Here is a 26,029-nt window from a genome sequence, read left to right as displayed (position 1 = left end):
TTCTAAGGTGATTCCTAATGACAAATCAACCTATATCTAAGAACTACCTAAACAAGCTCGAGGTTATGAGAGAATGAATGAATTAATAACATGTGATTTGACGTGTTCCTAAAATATGCTCTATTTTAGGCCCCCATTTACCCATGTTATGTTTTCAATTACTTTGTAATTATTCTTTTTTATCATTGTTCGGAGTTACACGTGATGTGTTTCATGTTTCAGGAATTTGGAACTTAAACTGAGGAGCCAAACAATGCAAGGAGCCAAGGAAGCAATTTGGAAGCACAAGTGTAATGCCCCAAAAATAATTATTGTTTTTCTAAATTAAATTAGTCAAATGAATTTGTAGTCATAACACAACACTTGAAATTACTTTTGGGTTTGAAGTTCCTTTTTGGGTAGTAAATTTATTGAGTACAAAAGTTATTAATCTCCAACTTTTTATGAAGTACACTAGTTATGAATTTTCAATTGCCATTTCATACAATCTTTGGAGCTTATTCTCTTGGATTGCCCTTTGCTCTAAATACTAGTAAATCACTTTGTTTTCTCATTGTAAAATTATCACTTGCTTAATTATTTATTATTTAGTTGACTAAAGATCTCAAAATACTCATATTCAAGTAATTACAATGTGTTCTTGTTATCTTATTATTGCTAGAGCCTTATAGAATGGTTGATGTGTTTTTGTATTCATGTCAATCAACTAGGAAAAAAAATTATTATATATATATATATATGTATATATATTAAAAATAATGCAATGTCACTGGCTTACCCATTTGAATTCAAATTGTAATGTTTTAATGTAATGCGTAGCTTTTATGTTTTAAGATGACAAATTAATAAAAGAAAATTATGAAATTAAATGTAATATTTGAATAAAAATTAATTATTAAATATTCTAAATACAAATATAGTGATAATAGTTCATATTTAAAAAATTAAGTTTCTAATCAACTTGAAAACTAAATTCATTTTTTCATAATTAATTAATTGCATTGAGATTATAGTATAAAATTCATTGTTAAAAACTTAACAAAATTTCAAGAAAAAGTATTGCATAACAATAAATTAAATATAAGAATTTGGGAGTGGCATTTCACAAGAGTGTGGGGCCACTCCAGCCGTGTAGCGACCCTCAATAAAATATAACATAATAAATAAAAGATCAATCCGAACCCGTGGGTAACAGGGATACCTATCAACACAGCGGAATTCTACGCAGTAGTAAACATAAAATCCAAACTTCCATCCTTAAAACATAATACGAGAGCTTTCTATAGCATTATAAAATTGCACTTCTATACATTCTCATATACATCAAAATATCTCTAGGGTCAAACACAAAATAACACTGACCCTATTACAAAATCTTACCCTCCTCACAGGGTAATCTTACTAGCTTAACGACGGCCCTGACCCTCCGGTCTCTCAAGGGCTCCTGAAAAATTAATTATGTTTGGGGGTGATACACTTCTCAGTAAGGGAAAATAAACTAAATACAGTTGTGTGGCAACATGAACATTTAATGCAATTATACATATACAGTACATTTCATATTTCTGTAAACATTCATCGTCATATAATAAATCATCATATACTTTCATATTTACTAATAAATCATATCATAAGTAATGCATCTGTTATACTGATAATACTGAAAACATACCCAGGATGAATAGCTAGCTAATGTCATGTATTACGCCCCATGGCGGGTTATGCAACCTGAAGGCGGGACCCAATAATGGTTGGCCAACCACTGCCGAGTCAAATATGTCTGTAAGTACGATGAGCTCGCCACATCCTAGTCCAGACTACCAGGTGGACGTCCACACTCTACTAAAAGTCACATCGACTATCCATCTCCCATCCCCTCGTGGGATGGTTAGCACTAATCTGACGTAGATATCTGATCTACACATATAGTTACAGTACCGAGCTCCTGCAACTGAACTAAACTAACATCCGAGTTCTAAGAATATATAATACATGATATAATAGCGGCCTTGTGCCGATCATTTTCATAAATACGGCCTCGCGTCAAAATCATAAATATGGCCTCGTGCCAAAATATAAATACAGCCTCGTGCCGATAACATAAATATGACCTTGCGCCAAAACATAAATACGGTCTCGCGTCAAAAACATAAATACGGCCTCGTGCCGATAACATAAATATACATGGCCTCGCACCAACATTGTTTCAAGTATATATGCTCTGAAAATAAATCATTTATCATATATGCATCAAAATCATCACAACATAAGTCATCTTTTCATAATACCTGAAAAACATGTCTTGTTCATAAAATCATTCATATAATGATTCACTTCACATAAAATAATATTCATGCCACACATGTGTCGTTTAAAGTCATACCTCATATTCTAAAATCATCATTTTTAGCATCTTATGCATACATATACTTTTTAATCATAATAGCAGAATTTTCCAAACATACATTTCATATGTGATAAACAAATATAGCATATGCTTTTCTGAAACTAAATGTGCTCATAATTAATAATAACTTGCATGAAAAATAACTATTTTAGTTTATTCCCTTACCTGACTGCTGAGAAAGCCCTTAAAATATCCTAGTCTAACCCCCGTAGAATTTTCTGCTCAATACCCTGAAACTAAAAATTTTCAGTATTAAACCTCAGTATTTTCATGCGTACATCATTTCCTATAACTATCATAAAACCAAATTTGGTTTAAAAAGCCTTACCTCAACTCAAGGATGATTTCCAACTACGTTTCCCCAACTATCCGCTCTGGTAAACTCGTAGAAAACTTCGCCAGAAGCGTCGTGGTAGTCTCAAATCTTCAATCCAGCGACTGGCGGGGCCAAAATCGAAGAGAGAGAGAGAGCCAAAGGGGAGAGAGAGGAGAGAGAGAGTGGAGCGTTAAAAGTGAATAAAAATCATATTTTTACATATATATAGACAGGGGATTTTGTCGATGAGCCCGTCCTTCGTCGACAAATTTTTATTAATTTCGTCGACGAAATTTAGTCTTTCGTCGACGAAATTCAGTCAGCTCATACCCCCTCCTCAGTATTTCTTCGCTGACGAAATTCAGTCTTTGTCAACGAATTTTCTTAAGCCTTCGTCGACGAATGCAGGGGATTCGTCGATGAAGCCTTGATAATCCCCTTTTTGTTTTTCCTTTTAAAATGTAATATCTCTTCGATGACGAAATCTACGGCCTCCTTCTGTTTCTATTTCTATTTCTCTCCCTCATAATTAGTCAAATTCCATTTTTATTCGGGTTGTCACAAGCCGTCCACCCAAACATGGTGTAAATAAGTCTTTGTGTTACTTTTATGTGCCAAGGTATGTGCCTCACACCTAACCACACATGCGTGTGCGCGCGCACACACACAGGCACATATGCACATGCACACACGCGCACACACACAATAATAAATTACAATGTTGAAGCTTCACAATATACATCTATAGTTGTATCGATTAGGAAGAAAATGCAAGTTAAGAAAAAAATCCTAAGGTGATTCCTAATGACAAATCAACCTATATCGAAGAACTACCTAAACAAGCTCGAGGTTTTGAGAGAATGAATGAATTAATAACATGTGATTTGATGTGTTCCTAAAATATGTTCTATTTTAGGCCCCCATTTACCTATGTTATGTTTTCACTTACTTTGTAATTATCCTTTTTTATCATTGTTCGAAGTTACACGTGATGTGTTTCATGTTTCAGGAAATTGGAATTTAAACTAAGGGGCCAAACAATGCAAGGAGCCAAGGAAGCAATTTGGAAGCACAAGTGTAATGCCCCAAAAGTAATTATTACCGGAGGATGTAGTGATTTAAGAAAAATAAAAATAAATAAAATAAAATAATTATAAATAAATAAGTAAATAAATAAATAAATAATTAAATAAATAATTATATAATATAATATAATATATTAATATATTAATATAATATAATATATTATTATAATAAAGTAAATTATATACCAAACCAATCATTCCCGAAGAATAAGGAAGGATTGAATTTCAATCCTGTAGGTAGCGCCCCCCCTTGCACCTGAATTCTCTCTCTCTCTCTCTCTCTCTCTCTCTCACATCTCTCTCACTCCTCGTCTCCTCGATTCTCTTGACCAAACGGGCGCCGATCGAAAAACATAAAATACCACTAGGATCCTATCTCCGCCACCGACATTTCTATCAAAGTGGATTTGTCGTATGAGCGAAGTAGGCACCACTCTTAAGATAAGGTAATCTCTCTTCCTTTCCTCAAATTTTCCTTAAATTTTCAGCTAAATCGACAATTGGACACCACCACGAGGTCCTAGTCTCAATCATTGTCTTTTTAGTCAGAGCAAATTTTCAATTTGGGTTTCCTAGGCACCACTCTAAAATTAGGGTAGAATTGTGGAAATAGGTCCGTTAATTGTTTATAAAGATTAATTAGTATTGGAAGTATGTGGGCTTAAAAAATATTAAAATAATTATTATTCTGAGGAGTTGAATTGATTGGTCTATGAAAAATGTGAATTTCATGGTTTTGAGTGTCGAAAGCCGTGGGGCGTAGAATTTGGGTATTTTAGCGAGATCTTAGTAAGTCAGGTAAGTGGAATAAATTATTGCAGTTATTTTTGAAATTACTGGTTGAGAAAATATGTGAACATGAAACTAAGATATTTTGCCTGAAATTATTATGATACAAATATCAGATAAAATTATGCAGCCTATGATTCATACTGAATTGTAATGTTTTGGGAAATGATGGAAAGTGATGAATACTATTGAATATTTTCTGAGAAATAATGAAATGTGAAACACAGATATGGTTACTAGAAAATGATGGAATATGGTATACATATATATATATATATATATATATATATATATATAGAAACGTTTTCTATAATAAATGAGGAAATATAAAATGATGATATATTTTATTGAGAAATGTTGAAATAGGTGAAATGAGATATACACTATTATAAGATGAAATGTGTACTAATATGATGAGAATGAAATAGAAAATGATAAGAATATTACTGATGTGATTGAAATGTATTGTTTATTGTGGGCATGAGAACTTGTATGCGAATTGAATGTGTTATCAATGTTGATGTGTTCTGATATGTTGTATGATACATGAATATGTGGATCTCTGGAATATGAGTAATATTGGAGGAGTGTGTCACGCCCCGAACCTGGAAATGGGCCCAGGGTGTGATTTAGTAACCCAACATGTCCCTGTATCATATAATAATCTATGATACTATATAATATAAGGTTCCAACCCCGTAGGGTTCACATACATAGTATATACGCAACGGAAAATCAAACCTAATACATCAATAAAACCATACCAGAGTCTATACAAAACAGGATCTAGTTTCCCAAAATACATAATATACCTCGGGTGTCTACATAACCCAAAATGACTACCCGACAAAGGACCAGTACTTACACAAGTACCTCCACACAGCTAGCCAACTACCACGCTCTTAAACCGCTAGGACACTAGTGTTAGCTACTCGAAGGACCTGAAAAAAATTTGTATGATAGGGGTGAGACACCTCTCAGTAAGGGAGAAATAGGTTATGTCAGTGTGTTGTTACATGGGTGTTATTTCAACAACAAACATACATTTCACAATACTAGTATTTTCACAAATACAGTTTCAGTATACATATGATACAAAAGCAATAAAATCTAGGGTTGTCACACTCTTCGGCCTAAGTCAGACTGTTTGGTGGTATTTCACACCCTTTGGTAAAAGTCGGTGCCCCCCCAGTAACCTGGCATAGCATAAGCCCCCACAGCATTGAACTGGTGCAAGTCTGGTGTTCTCACACCCTTCAGTAAAAATTGGCCAATCTAGTGGTATTGCCCACTCTTCAACAAAAGACAGACATCAAAGCCTGCAGTCTTATTCCGACTCGGTTCAATATCTTAGCCTACGGCGTTTTAATCTGGCCCGCTTTGATATATCCCCATCGATATTATCCTGACTTGGCATTTTCACAAAACCTGGAATATTTTGGAACTCACGTTCCTATATCTCATTTGAATAATTCATAGTATAGGGTAGTTAATTGATACGTTTTTCTACACAAAATACATTATTCAAACTCATCATCTCATTCCACACTTATTTGGGTAAACAAATAATCACATATCATATATTCCAGAAATACAATTTAAAATAATCAAAGGTATGGTCATTTCTATATCACAGTTTAAACCAACATAAAGTTTTCCAACAGAAACGGAGATGATACCTGAAACCCCCAATTTTCCTAAAAACTGTAAACCGAAAATCTCATAATTTTGCTTTTTAGATTTTTCCAAATAAGTAACAAAAACATCCGTAGAATCGTAAACTATAGTTTTACCGATTCATATTATAAAAAACAACTGATATAAATAGAAACCCCTTATCTTTCCCAAAAACCAAAACATGAACTTAATCGATCCAAAACAATGACACGGGACCCCCAAAACCTAAAAATTGAAGAATAATACTTCAACATATTCACAACTACTACAGATCTATTGAACCAAAAACAAAATCGGACTCTTACCTTAATTTAGGATCAAAACCCGAAAATCCTCAAAACGAAATTTCAATCCGCTATAAACATAGAGATTCCCCTCCTGATCCATGTGGTAACGTCGGATCGTTGATTCGAGTAATAGATAGCCTGAAACCCTAGAGAGAGAGAGTGGTTCGAGTTCTAGAGAGAGAGAGAGAGAGAGAGAATTTTAGTTTACTTAGCAATGAAGAAATGAATAGATATTTATAACCCCTTTGACCTAACCAAACTCGTCGACGAGACGGCGTCCTCGTCGATGAGGATAAGAAGGGAGTTCGTCGACAACGGAGTTGCCTCATCGACAAGCCTGAGATTTCAAAATTTCCCAAAATTCCTCGGCATCCTCTCATTGACGAACCTCTAAATTTTGTCGCCGAGCTGTAAAAGGGACCTCGTCGACGAGCCCTACTAGTTTTCATTTTTTAATTTCCTTCCTCTTTTCTTATTTATTTAATTCAAAATTCTTAGGTCGGGTTCTTACAACCTCCCCTCCTTACAAAAATTTCGTCCTCGAGATTTGTATCTTACTAGATAACTCATCCACATACCAAAACGTATACCCGACTCTAAAAAGAGCCAGCGACCACCGTAGCCCCGTCCCAAATATATAACATACCCTCACTTATGGTGGAGGAATACCGTGGTTACATACAGAGTGTCTCGAGAGTTCACAATATTACAAAACACTCCTAGAGACTAACCACACATTAATACTCTAAACAGATACATCACATACTTACCTAAATTGTACCAGTGAACATTACCCTCATAAAAAATGTGAATATTTTCTGCATATTTTCATCTCCAATTCCTAAGAAGCCTCCTCAACTGCGTGATTCCGCCACAACACTTTCACTAACGTTATCTCTTTGGTATGCAGCTTCTAAACTTTTTGGTCCAAAATCTGTATGGGTATCTCCTCATACGCCAAAGCATCCCCAATCTCCAAGGATTTGTAACTAATCACATGTGATGGATCTGGCACGTACCTCCTCAACATAGATATGTGGAACACATCGTGGATCCAAGAGAGCGCTAGAGGTAGTGCAATCCTGTAGGCTACTGGACTCACTCATTCAAGTACCTTGAATGGTCCAATATATAGCGGGCTTAGTTTGCCATTCTTCTTGAACCTCATCACCCCTTTTATCAGAGCGATTTTTAGGAATATCTTACCCCCCGACCTTGAATTCCAACTTACGATGGTGAACATCCGCATAACTCTTCTGCCAACTCTAAGCCGATTTAATTCTATCCCTGATCAATTTGACCTTCACAGAAACCTGTTGTACGATTTCGGGACCCAATATTTGCCGTTCACCAACTTCATCCTAGTACAAAGGAGATCGACACCTCTGACCATACAATGCCTCAAACGGTGCCATATCGATACTGGCTTAGAAACTATTGTTATAGGCAAATTCCACTAACGGTAGAAACTGAATCCAACTACCGCCGAAATCTAATACACAAGCCCGTAACATATCCTCCAAGATCTGTATCGTCCTCTCTGACTATCCGTCAGTCTAGGGGTGGAATGCTGTACTAAAAGTAAGCTTCATCCCCAGTGCCTCCTGTAAGCTCTTCCAGAATCGATAAGTGAATCTCGGGTCTCGATATGAAACAATGGACACCGGTACCCAGTACATTATGACTATCTCCTGCACGTATAGATCTTCTAGCCTACTCAAGGAGTAGCTAACCTTTATCGATACAAAGTGGCAGATTTAGTTAACCTGTCCACGATTACCCAGATTGCATTCTGCCTGTGAAGTGCTGGTGGTAATCCGGTGACAAAGTCCATGGAGATGTGCTCTCATTTCCTTTTTGGGATGCTCAATGGCTACAATGACCTTGCTGGCCTCTGATATTCAGTCTTTACCTGCTAACACGTCATACATTGCTCTACAAATCGAGCAATCTCCCTTTTCATGCCACTCCACCAAAAAGATTTGCGCAAATCTCGATACATCTTCATGCTACCCAGATGTACCGTATACAAAGAACGATGCGCCTCCTCCAGAATTGTCTTCCCTATCCCCTCGTCGTTTGGAGCACACAGTCTGTTTCCAAACCTCAATACACCTCCCTTAGAGATTTTAAAATCTACAGCCAGCCCCTACTGCACCTTCTTTACAACATCGACTAACTTCACATCATTAGCTTGCTCAGCTTTAATCCTCTCTAATAATGTTAGCTAGATCACCAAGCTAGCAATGAAAGCCTGATGATTACCATCCACCAACTCCACGCCAAGCCCTTCTAGATCCCATCTGATATGATGTTGTCCTATTACTGTAGATACTATGGCATGCTTTGTGTAATGACCCGAAATATAATGGTATTTAAATAATAATTAAGAGAGAGAAAAATGGGAATTGAAAAGAGGGTGCAACGTTCGTCGACAAGGGTATGTCTTGTCAACGAGAAAATACTGAGGAGGGTTCTAGTAATTCTGAATTTCATTGATAAGAGGCGAAGGTTCGTCGATGAAACTCTTCAAAGACTCGTCGACGAGGTGACGTGTCTCGTCGATGAATTCGGCCTTATCAATAGCCTAATACTCAGATTAAACGCAGAAAATTAGAAAATTTCTTACTCTCTCTCTCTCCTCTATGGTTTCTCTCTCCTCTCTCTTCAATTTCAGCTCCTTCGTTCGCCGGATTGATGATCTAAGGCCACCACGACGCTCTTAGGGAAGTTCTCTCCAAATCAGCAGGAGCGGATCGTTGGTGGAAGTGAGTTGAAATTCGTCCCTAAGTTGAGGTAAGACTTTTTATGCCATATAGGAAATGATATTCACATGAAAATACTGAAGTTTATTTCTAGGGATTGTTGAATTCAAGGTGTTCAATAGGGAACCCTGCGGGTGCAGGACGAGTGAAATTAGGGGGTTTCTTTTCAGTATCAGGTAAGGAAATAAACTAAAGCAGTTATTTTCCATGCAAACTATTATTATTTATCAACCAATTAATTTTCAGGGAAGCATGTATTATATTTGAATATTATTAAGAAGATGCATATTTGGTAAGATACTGCTATTATGTTGAAATGCATATATATATATATATATATATATATGTATGAGATATCAGAAACTATGATTTTAGAATATAATGTATGATTTTATACAACAATGAGTGGCATGAATATTACTTTACGTGGGAAGTATTATGATAAGGCAATTTTATGAATAAAGCATGTTTTCCAGAAATTATGAAAGAATGCAGTACATTATGATTTTAAAGTACATGATAAATAAAGTATTTGCTCAGAATGATATGTATGAAATATTCGGCGCAAGGGCGTGATTGATAGCCAGTGCAAGGCCATGTTTTATGTATGATTTCGAAGCGAGGACGTGTTTATGAAATGTTTGGCGCAAGACCATATTTACGAAATGTTTGGCGCAAAGTCGTATTTATATGAAAGTATAGAAATGCTATCAATCCATTTATGTTAAATGCTATATTATCATGTACTACATGTTATCAAAACCCAGATGTTAGTTTAATTCAGTTCAGAAGTACGGTACTGTAGCTATATAGATCAGATATCTATATTCAGATTGGTGTTAACCACCCCACGAGGGGGTGGGAGATGGATAGTCGATGTGGCTTTCAGTGTAGAGTTGTAGACATCCACTTGGCAGTCTGGACTAGGGTGTGGCAGGCCCATCGTACTTACTGACATTTTTGACTTGGTAGTGGTCGGTCAGCCATTGTCGGGTCCCGCCTTCGGGTTACACAACCCATCATGGGGGCTAATACATGACATTAGCTAGCTATTCATCCTGAGTATGTTTTTAGTATTATCAGCTATATCGGACGTTTTATGAACTATATGATTTATAGGAAATACGAAAGTATATGATTATTCAGTATGTTATGATGAATGTTTCAGGTATATGAAATATACTGTATATGTATAATTGAATTAAATGTTCATGTTGCCACACAACTGTATTTAGTTTATTTTCCCTTACTGAGAAGTGTCTCACCCCCGAACATTAAACAATTTTTAGGAAACTCAGAAGGACCGGCGGATCTAGGCCGCCATTGAGTTAGTGTGTTACTACCCTATCAGGAGGGTAAGTTTTGCCTAGGAACAGTAGATTTGAGTTGTGGGTTCCTAGATATGCATATATGTTTTGTATTTTGGGAGATGTGTATAAACAGCATATTTATGGATTATAGTTAACTCTGGTATTATATCTTTTGTGGTTATGATGATGACGTTTTACATTTACTGCTGCTTAGGTTCCGCTGTGATTGATAGATGTCCCCGTTACCCATGGGTTTGGGTTGACTTATTTATTCATTTTGTATTATTATATGATAAACTAAGCAGGTTGTTACACTCTTACTTCCAACTTAATGCATCAGCTACCACGTTAGCCTTCCCCGGATGTTAGCTATTGGTGCAATCGTAGTCCTTGATTATTTCCAGCCACCTTCTCTACCTCATGTTCAACTCCTTCTGCGTGAAAAAGTATTTGAGGCTCTTGTGATCGTGAAGATCTCACACTTATCACCATAAAGATAGTGTCTCCAAATCTTCAGTGCATACGCCACTGCCGCCAACTCCATATCATGTGTTAAGTAATTCTTCTTGTACTCCTTGAGTTTTCGAGAAGCATAACCAATTACTTTCCCTTGTTGTATCAGCACACATCTCAAACCCTTTAGCGATGCATCGCTGTAAATCACAAAACCACCATCCCCAAATGGGATGGTTAGAACCGGAGCAATGACCAATCGGTGTTTCAACTCCTAGAAGCTCTCCTCACACTCATCGGTCCAATCAAATCTCACACCCTTCCTCGTCAACCGTGTTAGAGAGCCAGATAACTTAGAGAATCCTTCCATGAACTGCCAGTAATACCTAGCCAGTCCTAGGAAACTCCAAATATCTTGCACGCTTTTCGGTTTCACCCCAGTCAACCACTGCTAAATGGGGTTAATTTTCTTAAACAAAATTAAAACAATTTAATAATTCCCTTGGTGTCCCCCAACGATCATTATTTGTGCCTTGCCTATATATATGAGTTCATTTGCACAAATTAGAGGTGATTAACAAAAAGGATTAAGCCAAAACTCTCTCAAATTTCCAAATCCTATTTTGTTCATACTACTCCCATATACTCTCATACACCTATTCCTTTGATCATCCAAGCTTTGTGAGAGTGCTTTGAGTGCTTATGCTCCATTCCAATTTTGCTTAAAACTCTCATTGTATTATTTGTTGATTGATTTTGATATTGAGAGTTAAGCATAAGTTTTCTCACTGATTTAATTTAATAAATCTTGTACGGGGAAAAATTAGTGGCTTGTGGGTCTTTGCATTGATATTTTAAGATACCTTAGCCCATATTTTTGTGTGCAAAAATATTGTACAAGCTTGATTTCAAACAGCTCTTGTGCTTACTACATTGAGAAAATATTGTTGAGTTTGTTTGAACATTATTGTTAGCATCTTTGAAACACTAATCTGACATTGAGATTTGGTATACTTGGTTTTCAAAGAATAGCTTGTTTGAACACTCTTGTGTATATTTGATATTACACATTATACTGAGTGTTTCTTGCACATATACACCCTTGAGCTTACATTTCTTACATGATTGGTGTGCATTGATTATATTGTGCGTAGTGGTACATATCTGCTTGTGTAAGAAGCATTTCCGTGTACGTAAATTTTTACATTTGTTGTATTCCATGTGTGGACCTGAAGAGGGAGACTAGCTCTATGGAATAGTCCCGGATTGGCTTAGACCCAGCTAGGAAAGCTAGGTGCACCATCCTGGTAAGGTCCAGTTGTAGGTTGAGGTCAGCCCCATTAATTGACCAGGTTGTAACTGGTGCTGCTTCACCCATTAAGTGAGCATTAGTGGAATCCTAGGACTTGCGAGCTAGAGGTGGGGACATAGGTGCAGTTGGCCGAACCCCGATAATATATCGTGTGTGCACTTTACATTTTCGTAATTTTCATTCCTGCACATATATGTTATTCTGTGAATGTTACGTATGATTTAATTTTCACATCTTACATTTATCTGCACATTTGGGTTTATGTGTATATGGACGGGCCCTAGGTTGAGTATTACTGTTTCCAGATTAGTTGAACCTAAGAATAAATTTTAAATATTCAATTCAGCCTCCTTTTGGGAATACACCAAAGTTAACAAACTTTCCTTTTAGTTTTCTCTCAATTTGGAAACCATTCACGCAAGATTTCGAAATAAGATCAGCGCTATTAAATGTTTAAAAAAATGCATCAGTCACCTATCCTTGAAGGGTAAGTCACCTGTGCTCTTTTAAAATTAGTGTATTCTGAAAGTCAGAATGGGGTCAGTCGATTGTGCACAATAGGTCAGTCGGCTATGCCTATTCTGTTTGAATATTTTCAAACACAGAAGCACCACAGTAGCCTGATGACTTAACATTAGTCGGCAACTGTTGACCCTACGGGTCATACCCTGTTTTGATTATAACTAATACTCTGGTATTTAATGTCTATCAAGTTTGTGTGCAGGCTTATATTAGCAAGATCATTTATCGACACATGAAGACTTGAAGACTAAAGACCCAGAAGCTTTATTTTGTGTTATAAGTCATATCATGTTTAATTTGGGTTTGTAATAGTAAAGTAGGATTGGTTTGTAATAATTAATGTGCTTCATATATGTAGGAACTTATAAACTCAAGACCATAGATAGACCTTAGGGAATTCGGTCGACCGACGTCAGATTTTTGGGACCATTTCAAAATGACCTTAAATGGACCTTAGGTTCCCACACTTAAGTGCACAAAGCCCTAACATAGTTCTCATATTATCAAGGAAAAATTAGTGCAAAGAAAATGACCTTAGGTAAAAATCAAACCTGGCAGTTCAAACAGCCTCAGTCGACCGAACCGTGGATGGGTCAAAATGTTAACCTAAGTTCAGCAAACCGAACCAAAATGAACGTATCTTCCACGGGTGACCGAACTTGTGTTAGTACCTTTCCCACCAACTCAGGCTCCTGAAGCATCACGTTCAAAATAGCCTCGGGCAACTGAACTTATGAGTTCGGCAAACCGAACTTAAAACCATGCGACCAAATCACGGTCTTTTGGAGAATCACTTTGGTTTGGAAAATCGAACTATAAATCAGCCACCTGAACTTCAAAATTCACTTTTACCTCTATGCCTAATTGGGCAACCAAACCTCAAGTCAACCACCCAAAAAACTCTCGAGTTGTTTTGTTTTTGTCGAGATTAAAAAGGGGTAAATAGGGTTAATTTTCTTAATGATTTTAAAACAAAATTAATAATACCTTATATGTCCCTAACGGTCATAATTTCCACCTTGTCTATATATAGGGCTTCATTTGCAAGGATTAGTGAGAAATTAGCAAAGTAATTAGTGAAAAATCCTCTGAAAATTTCCAAAGCCTATATTTCTCAAATACTCCCAAATACTCTCCTACTTCATTTTATTTGATCATCCAAGCTTAGAGAGAGTGTTTAGATTATTAGTACTTCATTCTAAATAGCCCTATACTCTCATGGAAATTTGTATTGTTTGATTTTTATATTGAGAGTTTGGCTAGTGTTCTTCTTATAGATTTAACTTGATAATCTAGTGTTAGGAAAACTCATTAGCTCGAGAATCTTTGCATTGTCATTACAGGATTTCTTAAGTGATAATTTTTGTGTGCAAAATATTTTACAAAGCTTGATTTCAAACAACTCTTGTGCTGATACAATTTGAGAAAATATTTTTGAGTTCGTTTGAATATTATTGCTAGTATCTTTGATACATTAATTTGATATTGAGATTTGATATACTTTGCTTTCAAAGATTAGTTTGTTTGAACACTTTTGTACATACTTGAGATTATCATTATACTAAGTGTAGATTGCACATATACACCACTGAGCTTATTGATCTTACATGTTTGGTGTGCATTAACTATACTGTACGTATTGTAGTATATATCTACTTGTTTGAGAAGCATATTTCCATGTACATAAATTTTCATACATTGGTTGTATTCCAGGCATGGGCCTGAAGAGGGAGACTAGCCCTGTGGAATAGTCCCAGATTGGCTTAGACCCGGTTAGGAAAGCTAGGTTCACCATTCTAGTAAGGTGTAGGTTGAGGTCAGCCCCATTAATTGACCTAGTTGTAAATAGTGCGGTTCCACCCATTAAGTGAGCATTAGTGGAATCCTTGGGCTTGCAAGCTAGAGTCGGGACGTAGGCACAGTTGGCCGAACCCCGATAACATATCGTGTGTGCACTGTTTTATATTTTCGCAATTTATATTGCTGCACGTGTATGTTATAGTGTGAATGATGTGCATGATTTAATTTTTGCATATCATTTATCTGTACATTTGGGTTTATATGTATACAGACAGATCCTAGGTTGAGTATTACTACTTGTGAAATTGAAATCAACCTAGGAAGTTTTAAATACCCAATTCACCCCCCTTTTGGGGATACACCAAAGCTAACATTTGCCTTACACCAAAACTTGTATTTCAATACTTTTTGTTCCAAACTTGATTCATATATTTGAAAACTCAATTTGGACTTTTAGGAAAACATTTTCCATGATTAAAATCACCTATCTAAGTCCAATGACATATCCTAAGAGCTTCAATCAATCAATATTGAGTTTTGAAGTACTTACATGAGACTTTCGTATGATATTCCTATCTTAGTGTCTAAGTCTTCATGTTGTGAAGCTTCCACTATGTCTTCTGAGCTTTAAGAACTGATTCATCGAGTTTCATGTCTCACATGACTTGAACTTTCATGCTTCTTATTTCTCATAGCCTTAAGTGTCCTTTTCCATTTAAACTTTTCAAGTATATCCACTTGAAACCATAAGATTACTTAAGTCCTGAAACTTAAACTTGCATAGACATGTTACGTAACCTTGATTTGTTATCATCAAAATGAGATTAAGTCTTGTTAGGCCAACAGGTTTCCTTAAAATCTATACCTTCCTCCTAATTATATCCTTGGGCTACTAGTCTGGTTTTGTTTCAAACTACTATCCCATTTTCTTCTTTCTTGTTCCTATAGACCCATTTAGTTCCAATAATAGTATGATCATCAGGTCTTGGAACCAAGGTCTAGACTTTGTTCCTCTTAAATTAATTTAACTCTTCCTGCATAGACATCACCCAAGACTCATCCTCAATTGCCTCATTCACGTTCTTAGGCTCCTCTTGAGACAAGAATGCAAAGTGGCTAATCATATTTTTAAGTGATGATCGGGTGGCTACTTCACATGAGGGTTCACCCATGATTTGGTCTATGGGATGATTCTTTACAAATTTCCATTATTTAGGTAGTTTCTGAACCTCACTTACCATTTAATTTTCCTCAGTAGTTGTTTCTTTATTTTCTGTTTTCTTGTCAACATTATTTTCAATAGATAACTTTTCTAATCCCTTTCTTATCTCAATATCATCCTCATCAGTATTCCTAGAGAAGGGATTGGACTCAACCAACACTACCATGGATGGATTCTATAACGGTCAATGTATTCTTATTGAACACCCTGTAGGCTTTACTATCCATTGCATAACCTAGGAAGATTCCCTCATTAGATTTTGCATCAAACTTTCCTAGGTTATCTTTATCCCTAAGCACAAAGCATTTACACCCAAATATGTGGAAATAGAACATACAAGGTTTATGGTCGTTTCACAATTCATAAGGGGTTTTGTTAAGAGTGGACCTAATTAAAACTTTATTCATTACATTGCAAGTAGTGCTAATTACTTTAGCACAAAAATATTTGGGTAATTTATGTTCATTAAGCATTGTTGTCCCCATTTCTTGAAGTGATATGTTCTTTCTCTTAACTACACTGTTTTGTTGTGGAGTCCTAGGTGTAGAAAAATTATGAGATATGTCATATGAATCACAGAAGTCTTCCATATCCTTATTTTTAAATTCTCTACCACTATCACTTCGGATGTGTGTGATCGTATAGCCTTTTTCATTTTGAATTTTTCTACATAATCTGGTGAATTGTTCAAATGCTTCATCTTTATGTGCAAGAAATAATACCTGTGTAAATCTAGAATAATCATCAACTATAACAAAGACATATGATTTACCTCCTAGACTCTGAATTTGATTTGGGCCAAACAAATCCAAGTGAAGCATCTGAAGTGGCCTAATGGAAGAGATAACTTTCTTCTTCTTAAATCTAGATTTTGTTTGTTTTCTTAGTTGACATGCATCACATATTCTATCTTTCACGAATTGTGTCTTAGGTAAACCCTTAACTAATTCTCCCTTAACTAGTTTAAACTATAAATCCATGTTAGCATGTCCTAATTTCCTACGCCAAAGCCAACTAGCCTCATTTATAGCAAAAAAACATTTCACATGTTGAGAGGCTAAATTATCAAAACTAGTGGTATACATATTTTCATATCAATTAGCAGTAAACAAGACTTTATTTTCAGACATGTTTTCTACTATGCATTTAAGAGTTATTGTGTATTCCCAAGAGAGGGGTGAATTGGGTATTTAAAAAATTCTTCCTAGGTCAATTTATCCCTATTTTAATTCCACAATCAGTATAATACAACTTAGGGTCTTTCTAAATAAGCATGAATCCCACAAATAATAATGTATGTAAATATTAAAAATAATTATAACATTTAGCACAAATTGAACATAAGCATACAAGTGTCGAAAGTAAAGTGCGGAAATTAAATAGAGTAGGGAAGAGGGAGCACAAATACAAAGTTTTTAATGAGGTTTGGAAAGTCCCGCCTACGTCCTCGCCTTGGACAAACCACCCAAGAATTCCACTAGATGCTCATTAAAACTAGGACGGAGCTTCCCGTTACAATCCGCTTCTTACTAGGGCGAAATTTCCCTTTACAACCTGCTGCTTACACAAAGCGTAGCTACCTCTTTACAATCCGCTACTTACACGAGGCATAACTACCTCTTCCCGGTTCATAGCCCGAACCATAAATACAAATGATATGAAATTTTGCGTACAAGTAAAATGCTTCTCAAATAAGCTGATTTGTACAAATAAAATTCTTAATGCACTCTCAAATGATTTTCAAATGAAGCTCAGTAGAGTATGATAAAACCTCTCAAAAATATTTTGCAATTAATTGAGTGGGAGAATGAAAAATGATTTTCTTTTCAAATGACATTTGATAAATCAAGAAGCCTTTGAAGCAATTAATATAAGAGTTAAAAATATGCTCAAGGCTTTTTGTAATACTCAACAAGAATTTTCCCCAAAAATGATATTTCAAAGAAAGAGTATGAGAGTGAATTTCTTCAAGATCGACCTTTGAAAAGCATCAAATGGCAATGAAGGCTTTCAAGCAATATATATTGGTATAAATATATGCTCAAGCTCAAACCTTGCTTGTAAACCCCAAAAATAATTCTCCCAAAAAGATTTTCAAGAAGAAGAGTAGGAGAAATAAGCCTTGATCTTCAAAAATGGAGTATAAAATATGTTTGGGAAATAGAGAATATGCAAGAATGCTCCCAAATGTTTTTTCTAACATTTTTCAAGTGATTTAAGCTTGTATTTATAGGGAAAACCCATTACGAGCCGTTTTATAGCCGTTGGGGTATTAAAATATAATTTAATTTGAAAACTAGCCATTTTTCGGCCGTTGGGGCGCTTTCTGCGCGGACACCCTTCGATTTTTCAGACATAAAGTTTTTTATACAACTCCAAATTGGACGTTCTTAGAATCAACATAAAGTTAAGCGAAAATCCCAAAATTTTCATGTTGAACATGGCTCATTAATGAGACGAAAGAAACATGAAGAGAATTTTTCTACTGCAGACACCCTTTAGTATTTTGAATATAACCTTTACTATACAACTCCAAATTGAACGTTCTTGGTATCAAAAAAATTCTAAAAGCAAATCCCACAATTTTAGTGTTGAATATTTTTTAAGATAAGGAAATATTGATAGAGAAAAGTACTCATCAATGTGGCAAAAAAAACATGAAGGGGTCTTTAAAAGGTTTGCTTTGGAGTTTTTCATTTCAAAAAAGACTTTTGCACTTAAAATAATTTTTGCACATTTTTAAAATGATTTTCCATGAAATATAGAGTGCCTAAGGTCAATCTAAGGTCAAGTATGAGCTTCAAATTAAATCATGAGATGTATGCACAATTAAACCTAATTAATTATTACAACCCAAAAATAAATAAAGTCTTCAAGCTTGCTCTCCTAATTCCCATGGAATACGTCGATTGGTGCGAGCTTGAAGTGCATTTACAACTTCCATTTTGCATCTTTCACTTGTGCTTATAGAATTATAAACCTATGTATTAACTAAGTATACAAGTGAAATGTTGTTGTTTGTCATAATCAAAATAGGGATCGGACTCAAAAAGTCAACAACATTTATCATGTTCAAAGGACACCCTATATCCTCTATCACATAATTGACTTATACTCAACATATTATGATTTAATCCATTAACAAGTAAAACATTATCTATAACAAGAGAGGGTTCCTTACCTACTCCGATGATCTTGCCTTTTGCATTGCCTCTGAATGTGACGAATCCTCCATCATTAGGTGAGAAGGACGTGAACTTTGCTTTATCTCCTGTCATATGTCACAAGCAACTATAGTCCATGTACCATTTGTCCTTGGATGAGGACGATCTCAAGCACACTTGCAAGGAATATTCAAGTAACCACTTTTGGTACCCAAATTCTCTTAGGTCCATTTGGGTTAGTTCCAGACTCTCCCTTGACCTTCCAGGCCTTCTTAATTTTAACATCATTTATTTTGAAAAGACAATCAAATTTAATATGACCTAGTTTTTTACATTTAAAACAAGTGGTGTGCCTATAGGAGTCTTTAGATGGGACATAAGACTTTGACTCCCTTACAAAGTAGCCAATGTAAAGATGTTTCTGTTTTAGGTTTTCTTTCTCATTAAAACAAAGGCCTTCTTTGTATAGAGAGTTTTTTTGGGCCCCAAGAAGTTTTTCAAAGTTATTTTGGCCTTTTGTGAATTTATAAATAATTTTGGAGTTATCCTCCATTTTTCTTTCTAACTCCACAATTTTCAAATCCTTTTGTTTTATCAAAGAAGCATGAGACTCATTTCATTTTTCCAAAGGCTTTGAAATTTCCTTTAGTTTAGTTTTCAAATCAATATTTTTCCTAGACATTTTCTCAAGCATTTTAAGAGCATATAGATATTCTTGTTGTATTTCATCATATGACAGCATGCTATCATTATTATTAGAATCACTGGAGTAATATGATAAATCAAAGCAAGATGATTGTATCTCGTGATCACTGTGTGCCATTAGGCCTAAATTGGAAACCTCATTATCATTGGAGTCGGTGTTTGAGATGCTAGTACTATGTGTGTCCCATCCGACTTTCAGTGCTTTCTTCTACCTTTTGGAGTCTTTCTTTAGTTCTGGGCGGCCTGGCTTGATGTGCCCAACTTCTCTGCAATTGTAGCACATCGGAGGATCTGCCTTTTGCTTCTTCCTTTTGCTTGAATCTCCTTTTTCTATTTTCAAGTCCCAGAATTTTCTAGCATACTTCTTGTTTGTTTTAGGAACTTGCCGAACTTTTTAGTTAGAAGGGCCACATCCTCTTCTGATTCCATATCACTCTCTTCATTGAAACTATTGGTAGATGTTTTTTGAGCTGCTATTTTCTTTGCTTTGTTGTGCTCACTCATCCTCTCATTTATTGCCATTTCATACTTGATGAGCGACCTGATAAGCTTATCCAGTGTCATTGCCTTTAAGTTCCTTCCTTTAGCTATGGTAGTAGCCTTTGCCTCCCAGATTGGTGGTAGACCCCTGAGAATTTTCCTGATCATTTCATATGTGTGGTAAGTCTTACCAAGAGCATGTAAAGAGTTAGTGATGTGTGTGAAGCTGGTGTACATAGACTATATAGACTCACTAGAGGTCATCCTAAATGCATTATATTCACTAATAAGCATGTCTATCCTATTGTCTTTTATAGTCCTAGTGCCCTCATATGTGACCTCTAATTTTCCCCATATCTCCTTAGTAGTTTTACATGCCATGACTTTATTGAATTCATTTACATCCAATGCACAGTACAAAGCATTCATGGCAGTAGTGTTCATTTAAACTTCTTTCATATCATCATCAGTAAATTCATCTTCAGTCTTTGCTACACTTTCTTTTTCTACAGTTTATAGGGACATAATCTCCTTTGGAGACAACCCTCCACACCTTCCAATCAAGATTTTGAAGAAAAATACGCTTCCTTTGTTTCCAGTAGGTGTAATTAAAACCACAAAAAATGGGAGGACATGTGGATGATTGTCCCTCACAAAAGGGGGTTACATCAATGTGAGTCATCACAATTTTGTACAAACACAGTTAAGTCAAATGCAACGAGGCTCTGATACCAAATGTGATTTTAGGTGTAATCCTAAGAGGGAGGGGGGGTGAATTGGGTATTTTAAAGAACTACGTGTCATAATCCCTAATTTTGAAAACACAAACACAAGCTTGGAGAAATACAGATTTCAGTATTACACAACTTAACAAATCTAAGCTATATATTTCTTAAACAATCAATATTACACAATCAATCTCATGTGCAATAAATATTTAAGGCATTCACAATAAAAAAATATAAAATAACTATAAACAGAGACAAGCGGAAACAAAGAGAGATAAGGGAAATAGAAGCAAACTCAAATTTTTATGAGGTTCGGCCAACTCAGCCTACGTCTTCGCCTCAAGACAAATCGTCTGTGGATTTCACTATTCCGCACCTTAAAATCGGGCGGAACTTCTCGTTACAATCTGCTTCTTCACAGAGCGAAGCTTCCTTTTACAATCCGCTGCTTCCATACAAGGCATAGCTACTTCTCCACGGTTCACAATTTGAACTGTAAATACAAATGATGTAAGAAATTTGAGTACAATAAATGCTTCTTGAAAGCTAGTTGTACAAATGAAAACCTTAAGCGCTCCTGCAAGATTTGGTTTAAAGCTTAATAGAGTCTAGGTAATTTCTCAATAAGATTTTTCTTGAAAAAAGAGAGTAAATAATCTTTGAGTATAAATATGTATATGAATGCTTCAAAGATTCAAAACCCAAAAAAAGTTTTCTCCAAACATGATTTGCAAAAATGAATAAAGGAAAAGTTAGGGTTTTTGCTCTCAAAAATAATTTTTGCAAAATAATAAAAAATGCTCAAATGAATGCCTCTTCAACAACCCTCAAGAGCAATGGATACTTTGCAAATGAAGAGAGTTGATGAGAGTGAATGCTCTCTCTCAAAAGAATTTTTCAAAAATAAAGACGAGAAGAGAGTAGACATGCGTCTTTGATTTTTAGAGAATGAGAGTAAGAATGTAAAAATGCCCAAATGTAAGAGAGTATGAATCAATATGCTTAAAATATAGTTTTTAGGTCTTGTGGGCATGGTATTTATAGGAAAATTGGAGATATAGCCATTTTATGGCCGTTAGGGTATTAAAATATAATTTAATTTGAAAACTAGCCATTTTTCGGCCGTTGGGGCACTTCTTGCGCAGACACCCTTCCGTTTTTCAGACATAATTGTTGAGTGTAATGCCAAGAGGGCGGTGAATTGGGCATTTTAAAATTCTTTAAAACTTACTTACCTCTCAATCCCTCTTTCTAAATTTAACAAATTACTTATCAAATTCGTGTGAGGTTATTCAACAAACACCCATGAAATACAAGTAATGAAATGCAGTGCGGAAAGTAAAGAGATAAGGGAAGAGAGAATGCAAAAGCGATTTTACGAGGTTCAGCCAACCCGGCCTATGTCCTCGCCTTGAGCAACCCACTCAAGGATTCCACTAAAATCCCTACTCCTTAACTTGGGACAGAGCTTCCTTTGCATCTGCTGCTTACAAGAGGTACAACTTCCTCTTAATCTGCTGCTTATAAAAGATACAACTCTCTCCTTAAACCTGGTTCAAAACCTCAACCGTGATTACAAAATAATATCAAATCTACAAAAACACTCAATTTTGCTTCTAAAAAAGCTAGTGAGTACAATTAAAATTCCTAATACATAATCATATAATGAAAAGTTGAAGCTAAGGATGTATGTAACGATCCAATCGTTAATGAATGAATATGTTTCAATACACAATTTTCCTTTTTACCAAAACTCCCGAGAAATGATATAATTAAAAGCTTTGGAGAAAATTTCAGTTCTAGTTCACATTGCAAAAATGCTTTCAAATATTCAATCACAATACAATCATTGTAATATCCAAATTTATATATATATGATTTCCAAAGATCAAAAACTGAATATAAAGTTTTCCAAAGAAAATATCCCTCAATAAAATAAATATTTATGAACACCAAGGATATTTAATCAAGTGTTTTAATATATCTAAAATATTGATCCTTTAACTGAATACACACTTGAATCAAAATTATTTAACCAATGATGAAAGCCTTTATCAAGTAGTGATATTATCTAAATAATCTATATGAAAGTATACTCACTATCAATCGCTCAGCTTATTTCAACAATAGATTTAGAAATGAGAAGTTCTTTGAAAAATATATATCAATCAAACAAATCAATTTATATGAAGAACTCTGTGAGAAGAAATATCAACGTGTAGATCGATTTACCAAACCTCAATACCAAACTGATTCCACAATGATAGCTAGATTGCTTTTTGAAAAAAAAAAGATAGCATTAGCTCAGATTCAATGTAAGAACTTCAAAATCCCAGGCAAAGGTATCTGTAGGGTGTTCAAAGTTGTGCTAAATGTGCAATCTCTTCAATTGTATGCAAAAGGTTTGTTCTCTTCTCTTCTCCTTTCAAAAGTCTAAGGCACTAGGGTTTAGGTGTTGAATATATAGGTACCTTACCCTTAGAATCAATCTTAACCATTGGTTCAAAAAATATCTCGCGTGTTCTTTTATTAAAAATTAGATATTTAAACTTTCTCGCAAGTTCAGACGAGTGAGGTTAAATGCCCAAAAGACTGAAGTTCCTTAGAGCTTCAAAAACTTAACTTGGACACAGGGTCAGATGACTGAAGTGTTGGGTTCAGACGACTAAAGTTTGAGTTCAGTCTTCTGAGGTGCTTCTGCCAGGTTCTATGTTTTACCATAAATTCTTCAGACAACTGAACTTAATCTTTGGTCTTCTGAAGAAATTCTTCAGACGACTGAACTTATCTTCGGTTTTCTTAAGTTGCAACTTTAGACGACTGAGCTTGAAGTTCGGTCTTCTGAAGTTCCCTTTTCCTGGATTTTTTCTTTCTAGTTTAAAAATCTATTTTGCTTTCTTTATTGGCTCTTTTATAAAAATATTTTTCGAGGTTTTAAAAATATTTCTAAGTCCATGAATGTCCCCTAATGATGTTCATGAGATGCATGAGTCCTAAGGTCATTTTAGGGTATATGTTGAGCCTCAAATTAAATCATATGAAAATGTAAATACATTACTTTTAAGTACCCATTCTCATGACATTCTTGAACTTGTTGCTTGCATCTTCATTATTGTACTCTTTGAGTTCCATGGATTATGCCAAGATATGTATGCTTTAATCTTCATGGCTTCCATGACTTGTTATCCTTCCGTGCATGCTAAATATAGTTCTTGTTCACAATCTTAATGCACAGATCAAATACCAAGTGATTTGTCATTATCAGAACCGGATTGGATTTATAGAGTCAATAATCTCCCCCTTTTTGATGATGACAAATACACGAGTAAAAATATAGAATAAAATGGGTTATGCCTAACACGGCTCCCCCTCAAATAATGCATCAAATATTCAGCAAGTGAAATATGCTCATGCCAAATGAAATATGCTTATGTTCATACACACGTTGTTTAGCCTAATTCCAAATGAAATATGCTCATGTTCATACACAAGTTGTTTAGCCTGATTCTTCTCCTATAGTCTGATTCTTATAACCTGATTCATCTTATAACCTGATTCTTCTCCCCCTTTACACAATTAGTGTTGTCAACCATTTTTGCCCATTTTTGCCTAAAGCCTGATTCTTCTCCCCCTTTTGACATGAACAAAAAAGTGTATAATATTAATACATGAGTGGACATAGTCTTATATTTTTCTCCCCTTTCAAGTAATAAAGTGTTGAACTTATTCAACCATCAGATTTGAAAAATTTTTACTTCTCCCCCTTACTAATGCAGACATCTGTGTTGCTGAATTCAAATTTCAATGCGAACATACACAGTGTGATAATTTTCACAGATTATGTGATGATTAACATGTGATGCCAAATGTTAACAAATGTGATATCAAATGAGAACAAATAAGTCGAAAGTGAAATTTTTAACAAATTGTGAATGTCAAGTGATGGTGCTCCCCCTGAATTATGTCGTCTAATATAATTCTAGGCAACCTATTGACTATGCATAAGACCTAATTCTCGCCTAATTTGGATAAACCTAAACCTCACAAGTGGTTTCATGAATATGTTTACCCATTGTTCATCTGTGCATACAAACTCAAGTGTCACATCTTCTTTTTGCACATGATCACAAAGAAAATGAAGTCGTATCTCTATATGCTTAGTTCGTGAATGTAATGTGGGATTCTTTGAGATGTTTATTGTACTCGTATTATTGCATCTTATAGGAATTGTTTCATAGCTTAATCCAAAATCCGTCAGTTGTTGCTTCATGTATAGTGTTTGAGCACAACAACTACCTACCGCTATGTATTCTGCCTCAATTGTGGAAAGAGCAACTGGATTTTGCTTCTTGGAAAACCAAGAGACTAACGAATGTCTTAAGAAATGACACATACCACTTGTGGTCTTCCTATCCACATTGCTACCCGCAAAATCAGCATCTGAATAGCTGATAATCTAAAAAAAATGTATACTTAGGATACCATAACCCAAGTTCAATGGTTCCTATCAAGTATCTAAGTATTCATTTGATAGCTAACAAATGTGACTTTTTTGGTGCTGCTTGAAATCTTGCACACAAACATACACTAAACATTATATCAGGTCTACTGGCAGTCAGATAAAGTAAGGTACCAATCATTCCATGATAAAGCTTAACATCTACTGGTATACCTTGTTCATCTTTGTCTAATTTCAATTTGAAGCGCTCATAAGTGTACTTAGTATTTTTCCATCTTCCATATTAAACTTTTTGAGTAGATATCTAATGTACTTCGATTGATTTATAAATATTCCATGTTTTTCTTGTTTAACCTAAAGCCCTAGAAAGAAATTTAATTCACCCATCATGCTCATCTCAAATTCATTTTGCATGGTACTAGCAAATTCATTACACAATTCTTTATTTGTAGCTCCAAATATGATATCATCTACATATACTTGCACTAGGAGAATGCCATCTTTCTTAGATTTTATGAACAGAGCTGTATCTATCTTTCCTCTGATAA

The sequence above is a fragment of the Malania oleifera genome, chromosome 12, assembly GCF_029873635.1.
Source record: "Malania oleifera isolate guangnan ecotype guangnan chromosome 12, ASM2987363v1, whole genome shotgun sequence".
NCBI classification, from domain to species: Eukaryota; Viridiplantae; Streptophyta; class Magnoliopsida; order Santalales; family Ximeniaceae; genus Malania; species Malania oleifera.
This window is presented reverse-complemented; position numbering follows the sequence as displayed.